Raw genomic sequence first — 12,878 nt, 5'->3', positions numbered from 1 at the left:
TCTGTCCGTCCTCTGCGTACATTCCATCCGTTTTCCAGGTGCTGGCAGATGCGCAAACAGAATAAGAATACCAGCGGGTGTACGGAGCGATGTGGACCGCCGCCAGCGGAAGTGAAAATGAAACTTATCGCTCATTTCTCTTTTCTCTTCCTGCTGAAGCTAAGCTGTTAAACCTTACCAGTGAAAATGCTAAAATATTAGTATCACATTAGTGTTACCTCTGTCATTTCCATGTTGGTTATTATTGATTTTCTTCTTCTTCTTCTTAAAAACTTTCCTCTTCTTCGTGGTATTTGTCCAGTATGGTTAATTCAGAGCGGCGCCCCCTGGTGGATTAATTGACAAACGCTCATTCTAACACATTAAATGTCAGTAGCAGCACTTTGTTCCAGTCAGACTAATGACAACGACAATAAAGCACATTTACAAAAGGAACTAACAACTGGAATGGGATTATTAAGTACTAGTATCGGTACTCGGTATCGGCAAGTACTCAAATGTAAGTACTCGTACTTGGTCTGGAAAAAAGTAGTATTGGTGCATCCCTACTTTATTAGTAATAAATTTATAGACTTACTATTGCTAATTCTCCTCTTATTCATAAATGTTCGTATTGTGGATCTAAAACAATCCCAGCTGACACAAAAACACTAAATGTGTCAGTGGACAGATGTGACATGGTTGTTGTGGATCCCATCATACTGATGCTCTGCAGCCATGTCACCGTCTACACTAATGATCCCTGTGCAAAAACTAGGATCACAATTATTTATTGCATAGTTTATCATCAGACTAAAGAGTAAATAACAATGTAGAAATGTCATTTCTTTATAAAAATGCTTATTCTTAGAAAACTGTTGATTTAAAAAGTGACGTGTGACATTCTTCACGTATGTATTGGTGTAACATTAGCAGGATGGATCAGCACCATACTCCAGATTGCAACCTGCACAAATAAAACATGTGATATGTAGTATATATGTAACAGGGTCAATTATCGAGCAGCAATGTGGGTATGTATATTATATTGTGTATTGTTATAATTACACAAAATCTATTAATTTTATTTCAATTTCTTTTGGTTTGGTACCTGACATTGTTTATCTGCAGGTCAGTGTGTGGAACTTTTGGTTTTGGTCCGTTCCCCATCGAACAATTTACAGTGTGACACTGTACACTATAACCTGAGTTTTCGCGCCTTTGCCTCTTCCCTTTTGTTTCGGATTTCTGTGGGAGAGGTAAGCAGCCGTGTAGTTTGTAAAAATTTTTGGTTTAACCTTTGTTAATTTAATTTTTTTACATCAACCAGCTAGTTTAGGCTGTATTAGGCACTTGTAATGTATTTAAACATATTTCTTTATCATTTGGTTTGTGCAGGAGTGTGTTTTACGTGGGATCGCTGACCGGAGGTCTTTGTGTTTTGTCATTTTTGTCAGGTATGCTGTATTTTGTTTTAATAATTCAATGTATTCATTAATTCATTCATTTTCTGAACCCGCTTTATCCTCACTAGGGTCACGGGGGTCGCTTGGAGCCTATCCCAGCTACATAGGGGCGAAGGCGTGGTACACCCTGGACAAGTCACCAGTTCATCTCAGGGCTGAACATATAGAGACAAACAATCACTCTCACATTCACACCTATGGGCAATTTAGATTAACCAATTAACCTATCAGTGCATGTCTTTGGATAGTGGGAGGAAGCCGGAGTACCCGGAGAAAACCCACGCAGACACGGGGAAAACATGCAAACTCCACACAGAAAGGTCCCACCCCCCGTCGACTGGTGTTGGAATCAAACCCAGGACCTTCTTACTGTGAGGCACGAGTGCTAACCACTGCACCACCGTGTTACCCTTAATTCAATGTATTTTGTGCCCTTTTGTTTCGGATTTCTGTGGGAGAGGAGTGTGTTTTACGTGGGATCGCTGACCGGAGGTCTTTGTGTTTTGTCATTTTTGTCAGTCAGAACAATAAACGGAGACTGCCTCCAAAGACTCACGTGCGGGTCTCGTCATTAAAAGAAAACAGAACACAACGCAGAGTCCGACACCACCCATTACATATAATCTGGTAAGAAAAATTGGGGAATCTAAAAGAATAGAATATTTGTTTTTCAGGTAAATTCAGTTAGAATATAACTTGGCCATTTGTGACATGAAAATGTAGCATTAATTGTGATGAAACTGGAGATTTTTGAGCTGAAAACATAGTTCATATGAGCATCAACATGTTGAACAGAACTGAAATCCTGTACATTTGCATAACTTGCATTTACCAACACAAAGTTCCTTTCGGGATTCACTTATATTGATTTCTTATGCACAAAGACACAAATAAGACCTCTAAGCAAATTTTAGCTGAAATCAACAACAGTTATGTCATGCACACATGTAAATGATAAGATGAGGCATAATATTGTTACAATTGCACTTATTGTAGTTTTCTTTAGAAACTTCAGGTTGTTCATATTTGTTCAGGTTATTCGCAGTTTTTGTGAATGGATAGTTTGTAAATTGTCATTGTGTAATTGTTTGCACTAAAGCAAAGAGACAAATTTAGAGCTGTCATTGTTTATAGGATATTCTGCTGTTATTTTAACTGGACTGATCAAATTTGGCTGGATGTGGCTCCTGAACCAAAACAAGTTTGACCCCCCTTGATCTACAGGTTTCTAGCTATACCTAAAATTAGATCGAAAAATCGTTATCTACTTTCTTCAGTCGTTTAAAATACCCTCTCATATACACCATTAGAGGGCTCATATTTCTCTAAACCCACTTTTCTTAGTCTGTGGTTTATTTATTTGTGTATTTGGACCCTAATAGGTCATACAGTTTGAATTTGGACCCTCCAGCTGCTGCAAAACTATCTTCCAAAGTGGATTTCTACATCCTTTTTTTAATTCCTGCTTAATTTGTTACGTCTATAATTAGTTATGTCACAACATTTGCACATATCAGGTCCAGACTTCTGCCGAACATTTCTCCAGTATTTCTCCATAATTGTTTGTCAGCAGCAGCGGTTGTAGTCCAGACTGAAAATATGTCCAAACTTGGAGCCCATTACCTAAAATGTTCAGTTGTTGGTTGAACGGGACAGAGCAGCACAGCCAATAATCTGGAGGGGGCGGGGCCTGAAGTGGCTCATGTGCATTTAAAGGGCCAGCGCTCCAAACCACCTGTCTGGTGTCATTACTCAGAAATAGGGTTGAAGATGGACCTGTGGAGTTGAATGAATGAAGAATTTAGACCCAAGCAGAGCATTTACAGTTTATTGAGACCACAGGGAAATGTGGGAAAAGGAAGAATTCCATTTAAAAAAGACAAATATCACTGCTTTAAAAGAAGGACAAGTTGATCCATCAGACTGTCTGACTGTTTAAATGAAACATATAGTTATGGTTTGTTGGCATAAATCCTAAACTGAATCCTGAAGCTTTAGTTTTAGCATTAGCATTAGCATTTCTTTCATATGTTTGATTGTTGTTGTTGTTTTTTGACCAACTCCGCTTCCCTTATACTAAAGCAGTATTTTCCAACCTTGGGGTCGGGACCCCACATGGGATCACCTGGAATTCAAATGAGGTCGCTTGAAATTTCTAATAATTGATTAAAAAAAAAAAAAAAAAAAAAAAAACTTTTAGCTGATTGCTTATTTTATTTAACCATATCATTTTTGTTTGATCAACCCCAATTTTGGGACATTCTGTTTGGTCATTTCATGTCTCCACACAGGCACACCTTCAGGTCTTTTACACTCTGAGGCTTTTTTTTTTTTTTCATGCATATAATTCACACCTCATTGCATATCATGTGTGCTTCCACACCAAAGACCAGTGTTATTCAACCTTGGGGTCGGGCCCCCATGTGGGGTCGCCTGGAATTCAAATGAGGTCACCTGAAATTTCTAGTAATTGATAAAAATAAATAAAAACTTACGATAAAAAAATATACGGTGAGTTGAGAGAGACAATTGCTGTACATAACAGACATGATGAACTGAAGCTGAAACTGCAGCACTGTGGTTCTGTTTATCTGTCAAATGTTCATTGTGGTCAGTTTCAGATGCTGCAGCTCTTTCATAATTCATAGTTTGAGTTCTTGTTTGTTCAGTATTAATTGTCAGCCTTGTAAATCCAAGCTGGACTGATTGTACATATAAAATAAAATAAAATAAAATAAAATTCACACTTTGTGCAGTAATCTACACCTGGCTTTTCGGCCTCCGTCCAGAATAATATACATTATATAGACTAAATGTCCTCTAAAATTAACCCTTTCATGCATAGTGGTCACCACAGTGGACAGTTCTTCTCCAGCTGTTCTCTTATATATTCATGGGTTTTGTTGTTTTAGTTCCATATCAGCCAACACAGTGGACACTTATGCACCATCCCATAATACACTGACATTCATACCATTACTGAAACTTTGCTGTTCTTGATAAACCTGATCTGCAGCAACATGTTTGAGTGTAAATAAATTGCTATAAAAATTAGAAATATGAGAAAACATCAGATTAGCTGCATTAAAAATGTTTTTATTTCATAGTTTTCACACAGTTTATCACTTTCGGATCTTGCGTTTTAAATACATGGTTCTTTGCTTCAAAAAATTAAACACATGGTATCCAGCTGAGTGGATCATTTTTGGAACTCCATGAAAAATTGGTTCATTATCCTTTGTCTTGTGTTAGCTTTCTTTTACCATCTCTTATGTTAACAGGTCAGTTTTGACATATGTCTTAAATCAGCTGTAAAATACACTAAAAACTATTATTTATCATCCAGTTTGTTTCTCATCTCTTGGTTATCTTGTTAGGCTTCCTTATCCATGAAAATATTGGTTTTAATATTTTTGGTATGGGCCTCTGGGCCTTTTTTTGGTCAGTATACCCCTCCATGTGCTCTCTGTAAGTCACCAACTCTAAACTGAATGGACCTCACATGACTGGACAGGCCTGCTGTAGCTTGTTTTTGTGCAGGTATACAGGGTAACAAGGCAAAATGAGAATCCCCAAAAATTCACATGATTGGTAGAGGAGCTGGCTGTCAGTGTGTTGGCTGACAGTGCACTTATGATTTCAGTTTTGGCTTTAATTATTGCTTTATAATCTTATTTTAATAACTGGGTCAAAACCGACCCCAACAGCACAAAGGTCATAATTTCAACCAGAGCATTTTAAAATTTGGTGAAAAAAAAAAGTTCGTATTATTTTGTTGAAATAGAGGTTCCTGACAAAGTCAAAAAGCCTTGATGCAATAAACAAATTTTATGTGGTTCATTTATGCATTTAAAACCTAAAATGGGTTAGTGTCGACCCTAACGCAAGAGGAAGGTTAAAAAAAAATCAATTGCATTGTTTTTTCTTGCCTAAAAAGGAACACTCGAAAAACACTCAGGAAAAAAAAAATCTTCAGTAAGGTTCTCATAATTCATGCATGAAAGGGTTAATGTTTGTTTTGTAACATAGTATAGCAAACTATTACATGATTAAAAACAAATTAATTTTAGCAAAAAAAAAAAAAAAGTCTCTGTTTTGAATGTCCCCAGAAATTTGTGATGTTAAAATGGGGTCACGAACCAAAAAAGGTTGGGAACCACTGTGCTAAAGCATTCTGTTATCACCGTTTGATTAAATACCTGTGTTTTTATGAATAAACACTGAAAAACCGTCCTACCACCCATTTCCTTTTTTGCTCCTGTTTTCTTCAGTCCAAATGCAGCAGAGGTAGAAATTTAATCCCTTAGGTGATCAAACTTGAGACGACTGCCTGCTGCTTTAGCCATTAGCTGTTTACACATTGTTCCACGGTTCAGTTCAACTCCATTAAACAGGACCATCCTACTTGTTAATACAGACTGAAGCTGTTTCATGTTGAGGCTTGAGTCATAAATGAAAGGAGGCTTTGTGTGTGAGTGTGTGTGTTCCTATAAACTGGGTCTATAATGGTCAATCAGAACTCCTCTCGTTTGGGTTATCTCTTGGAGGTCTACTGTTGACTTGCTACCTTTATTGCAGGGGTCTCAAACATGCATCCCAGGGGCCAAATGTGGCCCACCAAACGTTTCAATCTGGCCCGTGGGATGTTTTTGCAAAGTCAAAAATTCCACAGTTTTGAATTGAATTAAGCAACAAAAAAATAAATAAAAAATTAGCTTGAATTAAGGAAAAAAATGTTGAATTAAGCAAAAAATAAATAAATAAATAAATAAATCTTAAATTAAGTAAAAACAAAATCTTGAATGAAGCAAAAAAAACAAAACAAAACTTAAATTTAGCAAAAAATCTTGAATTAACAACTTCAAATTTTTGTCTTTGTTTTAGTGCAAAAAATAACAATAAATGACGAAAATATTTACATTTCCAAACTATCCTGTAATAATAAAATGTGAATAATCTGGACAAATGTGTACAACCTGAAATGTCTGTGGAAAATTCAGTCCAATTTGAACTCTTTTCTTCCTGTTCCTCAGTGTTTAGTGTCTTTGCAGATCTGATCCATAATGCACATGGATGAATGAGAAGTTACTACTAAAAAAAACCACCTAAAATTCACCCAAAAATGACCCTAAAACCACCTAAAATTACTCAAAAAACACCTACAATTCACCCAAAAATGACCCTAAAACCACCTAAAATTACTCAAAAAAAAACACCTACAATTCACCCAAAAGTTACCCTAAAACCACCTAAAAATTACTCAAAAAACACCTACAATTCACCCAAAAATTACCCTAAAACCACCTAAAAATTACTCAAAAAACACCTACAATTCACCCAAAAATTACCCTAAAACCACCTAAAAATTACTCAAAAATACCTATAATTCACCCAAAAATTACCCTAAAACCACCTAAAAATTATTCAAAAAACACCTACAATTCACCCAAAAATTACCCTAAAACCACCTAAAAATTAGTCCAAAACCACCTACAATTCACCCAAAAATTACCCTAAAACCACCTAAAAATTACTCAAAAAACACCTACAATTCACCCAAAAATTACCCTAAAACCACCTAAAAATTACTCAAAAACCACCTACAATTCACCCAAAAATGACCCTAAAACCACCTAAAAATTACTCAAAAAACACCTACAATTCACCTTAAAATTACCTTAAAACCACCTAAAAATTACTCAAAAAACACCTACAATTCACCTTAAAATTACCTTGAAACCACCTAAAAATTACTCAAAAAACACCTAAAAACCACCCAAAAAAAAACACCAAACATTATGCCTATAAATAATGACAACTTAAAATTTTAGTGCAAAAAAATATTAAATTATAAAAATATTTACATTTACAAACTGTCCTGTAACAATAAAATCTGAACCACCTGAAATGTCTGTATTAAATTCAGCCCAGTTTGAACTCTTTTCTTCCTGTTCCTCAGTGTTTAGTGTCTTTGCAGATCTGATCCATAATGCACATGGATGAATGAGAAGTTACTACTAAAAAAAAACACCTAAAATTCACCCAAAAATGACCCTAAAACCACCTAAAATTACTCAAAAAACACCTACAATTCACCCAAAAATGACCCTAAAACCACCTAAATTACTCAAAAAAAACACCTACAATTCACCCAAAAGTTACCCTAAAACCACCTAAAAATTACTCAAAAAACACCTACAATTCACCCAAAAATTACCCTAAAACCACCTAAAAATTACTCAAAAAAAAACACCTACAATTCACCCAAAAGTTACCCTAAAACCACCTAAAAATTACTCAAAAAACACCTACAATTCACCCAAAAATTACCCTAAAACCACCTAAAAATTACTCAAAAAATACCTATAATTCACCCAAAAATTACCCTAAAACCACCTAAAAATTATTCAAAAACCACCTACAATTCACCCAAAAATTACCCTAAAACCACCTAAAAATTACTCAAAAAACACCTACAATTCACCCAAAAATTACCCTAAAACCACCTAAAAATTACTCAAAAAACACCTACAATTCACCTTAAAATTACCTTAAAACCACCTAAAAATTACTCAAAAAACACCTACAATTCACCTTAAAATTACCTTAAAACCACCTAAAAATTACTCAAAAAACACCTAAAAACCACCCAAAAAAAACACCAAACATTATGCCTATAAATAATGACAACTTAAAATTTTAGTGCAAAAAAATATTAAATTATAAAAATATTTACATTTACAAACTATCCTGTAACAATAAAATCTGAACCACCTGAAATGTCTGTATTAAATTCAGCCAGTTTGAACTCTTTTCTTCCTGTTCCTCAGTGTTTAGTGTCTTTGCAGATCTGATCCATAATGCACATGGATGAATGAGAAGTTACTACTAAAAAAACCCACCTACAATTCACCCAAAAATGACCCTAAAACCACCTAAAATTACTCAAAAAACACCTACAATTCACCCAAAAATTACCCTAAAACCACCTAAAAATTACTCAAAAAAAAAACACCTACAATTCACCCAAAAGTTACCCTAAAACCACCTAAAAATTACTCAAAAAACACCTACAATTCACCCAAAAATTACCCTAAAACCACCTAAAAATTACTCAAAAAATACCTATAATTCACCCAAAAATTACCCTAAAACCACCTAAAAATTACTCAAAAAACACCTACAATTCACCTTAAAATTACCTTAAAACCACCTAAAAATTACTCAAAAAACACCTACAATTCACCTTAAAATTACCTTAAAACCACCTAAAAATTACTCAAAAACACCTAAAAACCACCCAAAAAAAACACCAAACATTTTGCCTATAAATAATGACAACTTAAAATTTTAGTGCAAAAAAATATTAAATTATAAAAATATTTACATTTACAAACTATCCTGTAACAATAAAATCTGAACCACCTGAAATGTCTGTATTAAATTCAGCCCAGTTTGAACTCTTTTCTTCCTGTTCCTCAGTGTTTAGTGTCTTTGTAGATCTGATCCATAATGCACATGGATGAATGAGAAGTTACTACTAAAAAAACCCACCTACAATTCACCCAAAAATTACCCTAAAACCACCTAAAAATTACTCAAAAAACACCTACAATTCACCCAAAAATTACCCTAAAACCACCTAAAAATTATTCAAAAACCACCTACAATTCACCCAAAAATTACCCTAAAACCACCTAAAAATTACTCAAAAAACACCTACAATTCACCTTAAAATTACCTTAAAACCACCTAAAAATTACTCAAAAACACCTACAATTCACCTTAAAATTACCTTAAAACCACCTAAAAATTACTCAAAAAACACCTAAAAACCACCCAAAAAAACACCAAACATTATGCCTATAAATAATGACAACTTAAAATTTTAGTGCAAAAAAATATTAAATTATAAAAATATTTACATTTACAAACTATCCTGTAACAATAAAATCTGAACCACCTGAAATGTCTGTATTAAATTCAGCCCAGTTTGAACTCTTTTCTTCCTGTTCCTCAGTGTTTAGTGTCTTTGCAGATCTGATCCATAATGCACATGGATGAATGAGAAGTTACTACTAAAAAAACCCACCTACAATTCACCCAAAAATGACCCCAAAACCACCTAAAATTACTCAAAAAACACCTACAATTCACCCAAAAATGACCCTAAAACCACCTAAAATTACTAAAAAAAAACACCTACAATTCACCCAAAAGTTACCCTAAAACCACCTAAAAATTACTCAAAAAACACCTACAATTCACCCAAAAATTACCCTAAAACCACCTAAAAATTACTCAAAAAATACCTATAATTCACCCAAAAATTACCCTAAAACCACCTAAAAATTATTCAAAAACCACCTACAATTCACCCAAAAATTACCCTAAAACCACCTAAAAATTACTCAAAAAACACCTACAATTCACCTTAAAATTACCTTAAAACCACCTAAAAATTACTCAAAAAACACCTACAATTCACCTTAAAATTACCTTAAAACCACCTAAAATTACTCAAAAAACACCTAAAAACCACCCAAAAAAACCCACCAAACATTATGCCTATAAATAATGACAACTTAAAATTTTAGTGCAAAAAAACATTAAATTATAAAAATATTTACATTTACAAACTATCCTGTAACAATAAAATCTGAACCACCTGAAATGTCTGTATTAAATTCAGCCCAGTTTGAACTCTTTTCTTCCTGTTCCTCAGTGTTTAGTGTCTTTGCAGATCTGATCCATAATGCACATGGATGAATGAGAAGTTACTACTAAAAAAAACCACCTAAAATTCACCCAAAAATGACCCTAAAACCACCTAAAATTACTCAAAAAACACCTACAATTCACCCAAAAATGACCCTAAAACCACCTAAAATTACTCAAAAAAAAACACCTACAATTCACCCAAAAGTTACCCTAAAACCACCTAAAAATTACTCAAAAAACACCTACAATTCACCCAAAATTACCCTAAAACCACCTAAAAATTACTCAAAAAACACCTACAATTCACCCAAAAATTACCCTAAAACCACCTAAAAATTACTCAAAAAATACCTATAATTCACCCAAAAATTACCCTAAAACCACCTAAAAATTATTCAAAAAACACCTACAATTCACCCAAAAATTACCCTAAAACCACCTAAAAATTAGTCCAAAACCACCTACAATTCACCCAAAAATTACCCTAAAACCACCTAAAATTACTCAAAAAACACCTACAATTCACCCAAAAATTACCCTAAAACCACCTAAAAATTACTCAAAAACCACCTACAATTCACCCAAAAATGACCCTAAAACCACCTAAAAATTACTCAAAAAACACCTACAATTCACCTTAAAATTACCTTAAAACCACCTAAAAATTACTCAAAAAACACCTACAATTCACCTTAAAATTACCTTAAAACCACCTAAAAATTACTCAAAAAACACCTAAAAACCACCCAAAAAAAACACCAAACATTATGCCTATAAATAATGACAACTTAAAATTTTAGTGCAAAAAAATATTAAATTATAAAAATATTTACATTTACAAACTATCCTGTAACAATAAAATCTGAACCACCTGAAATGTCTGTATTAAATTCAGCCCAGTTTGAACTCTTTTCTTCCTGTTCCTCAGTGTTTAGTGTCTTTGCAGATCTGATCCATAATGCACATGGATGAATGAGAAGTTACTACTAAAAAAACCCACCTACAATTCACCCAAAAATGACCCTAAAACCACCTAAAATTACTCAAAAAACACCTACAATTCACCCAAAAATTACCCTAAAACCACCTAAAAATTACTCAAAAAAAAACACCTACAATTCACCCAAAAGTTACCCTAAAACCACCTAAAAATTACTCAAAAAACACCTACAATTCACCCAAAAATTACCCTAAAACCACCTAAAAATTACTCAAAAATACCTATAATTCACCCAAAATTACCCTAAAACCACCTAAAAATTACTCAAAAAACACCTACAATTCACCTTAAAATTACCTTAAAACCACCTAAAAATTACTCAAAAAACACCTACAATTCACCTTAAAATTACCTTAAAACCACCTAAAAATTACTCAAAAAACACCTAAAAACCACCCAAAAAAAACACCAAACATTTTGCCTATAAATAATGACAACTTAAAATTTTAGTGCAAAAAAATATTAAATTATAAAAATATTTACATTTACAAACTATCCTGTAACAATAAAATCTGAACCACCTGAAATGTCTGTATTAAATTCAGCCCAGTTTGAACTCTTTTCTTCCTGTTCCTCAGTGTTTAGTGTCTTTGCAGATCTGATCCATAATGCACATGGATGAATGAGAAGTTACTACTAAAAAACCCACCTACAATTCACCCAAAAATGACCCTAAAACCACCTAAAATTACTCAAAAAACACCTACAATTCACCCAAAAATGACCCTAAAACCACCTAAAATTACTAAAAAAAAACACCTACAATTCACCCAAAAGTTACCCTAAAACCACCTAAAAATTACTCAAAAAATACCTATAATTCACCCAAAAATTACCCTAAAACCACCTAAAAATTATTCAAAAACCACCTACAATTCACCCAAAAATTACCCTAAAACCACCTAAAAATTACTCAAAAAACACCTACAATTCACCTTAAAATTACCTTAAAACCACCTAAAAATTACTCAAAAAACACCTACAATTCACCTTAAAATTACCTTAAAACCACCTAAAAATTACTCAAAAAACACCTAAAAACCACCCAAAAAAACCCACCAAACATTATGCCTATAAATAATGACAACTTAAAATTTTAGTGCAAAAAAATATTAAATTATAAAAATATTTACATTTACAAACTATCCTGTAACAATAAAATCTGAACCACCTGAAATGTCTGTATTAAATTCAGCCCAGTTTGAACTCTTTTCTTCCTGTTCCTCAGTGTTTAGTGTCTTTGTAGATCTGATCCAGAATGCACATGGACAAATGATAACGTTGAGGCAGAATATTGTTGAAATTGAACTGATTTTTCTGAAGAAATTTCAGTTTTTTCAGGTTATTCACATCTTTTTTGTTTGAATAATTTATAAAAGTAAATATTTTCATCATTTACTGGGGTTTTTTTGCACTAAAACACAGACATAAATTGTCAGTTGTCATTATTTCTAGGCTATTCTGTTCTTATTTTACTGGTTCGGTCCAGTGCAGATTAAACTGGGCTGAATGTGGAACCTGAAAGAACAGGAGTTTGAGAGCCCTGCTTTACTGGATCACTAGCGTCCCTTAAATGCATCTGTTCAAATACTAATTGCTCTTCTCCAACACAGAATATCTTCTTCTACACCTCCTCTTTATGGACCCCACAGACAGAAGTCAGACCCTCCAGCTGACGTTATCACGGGGCTGCTGGGCATTACACCTAATTT

The 12,878-nt window shown here is 33.7% G+C and overlaps 1 long non-coding RNA gene across 1 annotated transcript; it reads right to left on the bottom strand.

Annotated features, from left to right (window-relative positions):
* Positions 1–6,388: 6,388 nt before the first annotated feature.
* On the bottom strand, positions 6,389–12,227 carry LOC115418994 (uncharacterized). The gene is made up of 3 exons (XR_003935383.1): positions 12,179–12,227; positions 11,688–11,848; positions 6,389–6,421 (listed from the first exon to the last, which is right to left on the bottom strand). It is a non-coding gene; the product is annotated as an uncharacterized LOC115418994 (long non-coding RNA).
* Between the last annotated feature and the right edge of the window lie 651 nt (positions 12,228–12,878).

Source organism: Sphaeramia orbicularis, chromosome 5 (genome assembly GCF_902148855.1).
Source record: "Sphaeramia orbicularis chromosome 5, fSphaOr1.1, whole genome shotgun sequence".
In the NCBI taxonomy this organism is placed as follows: domain Eukaryota; kingdom Metazoa; phylum Chordata; class Actinopteri; order Kurtiformes; family Apogonidae; genus Sphaeramia; species Sphaeramia orbicularis.
This window is presented reverse-complemented; position numbering and strand designations above follow the sequence as displayed.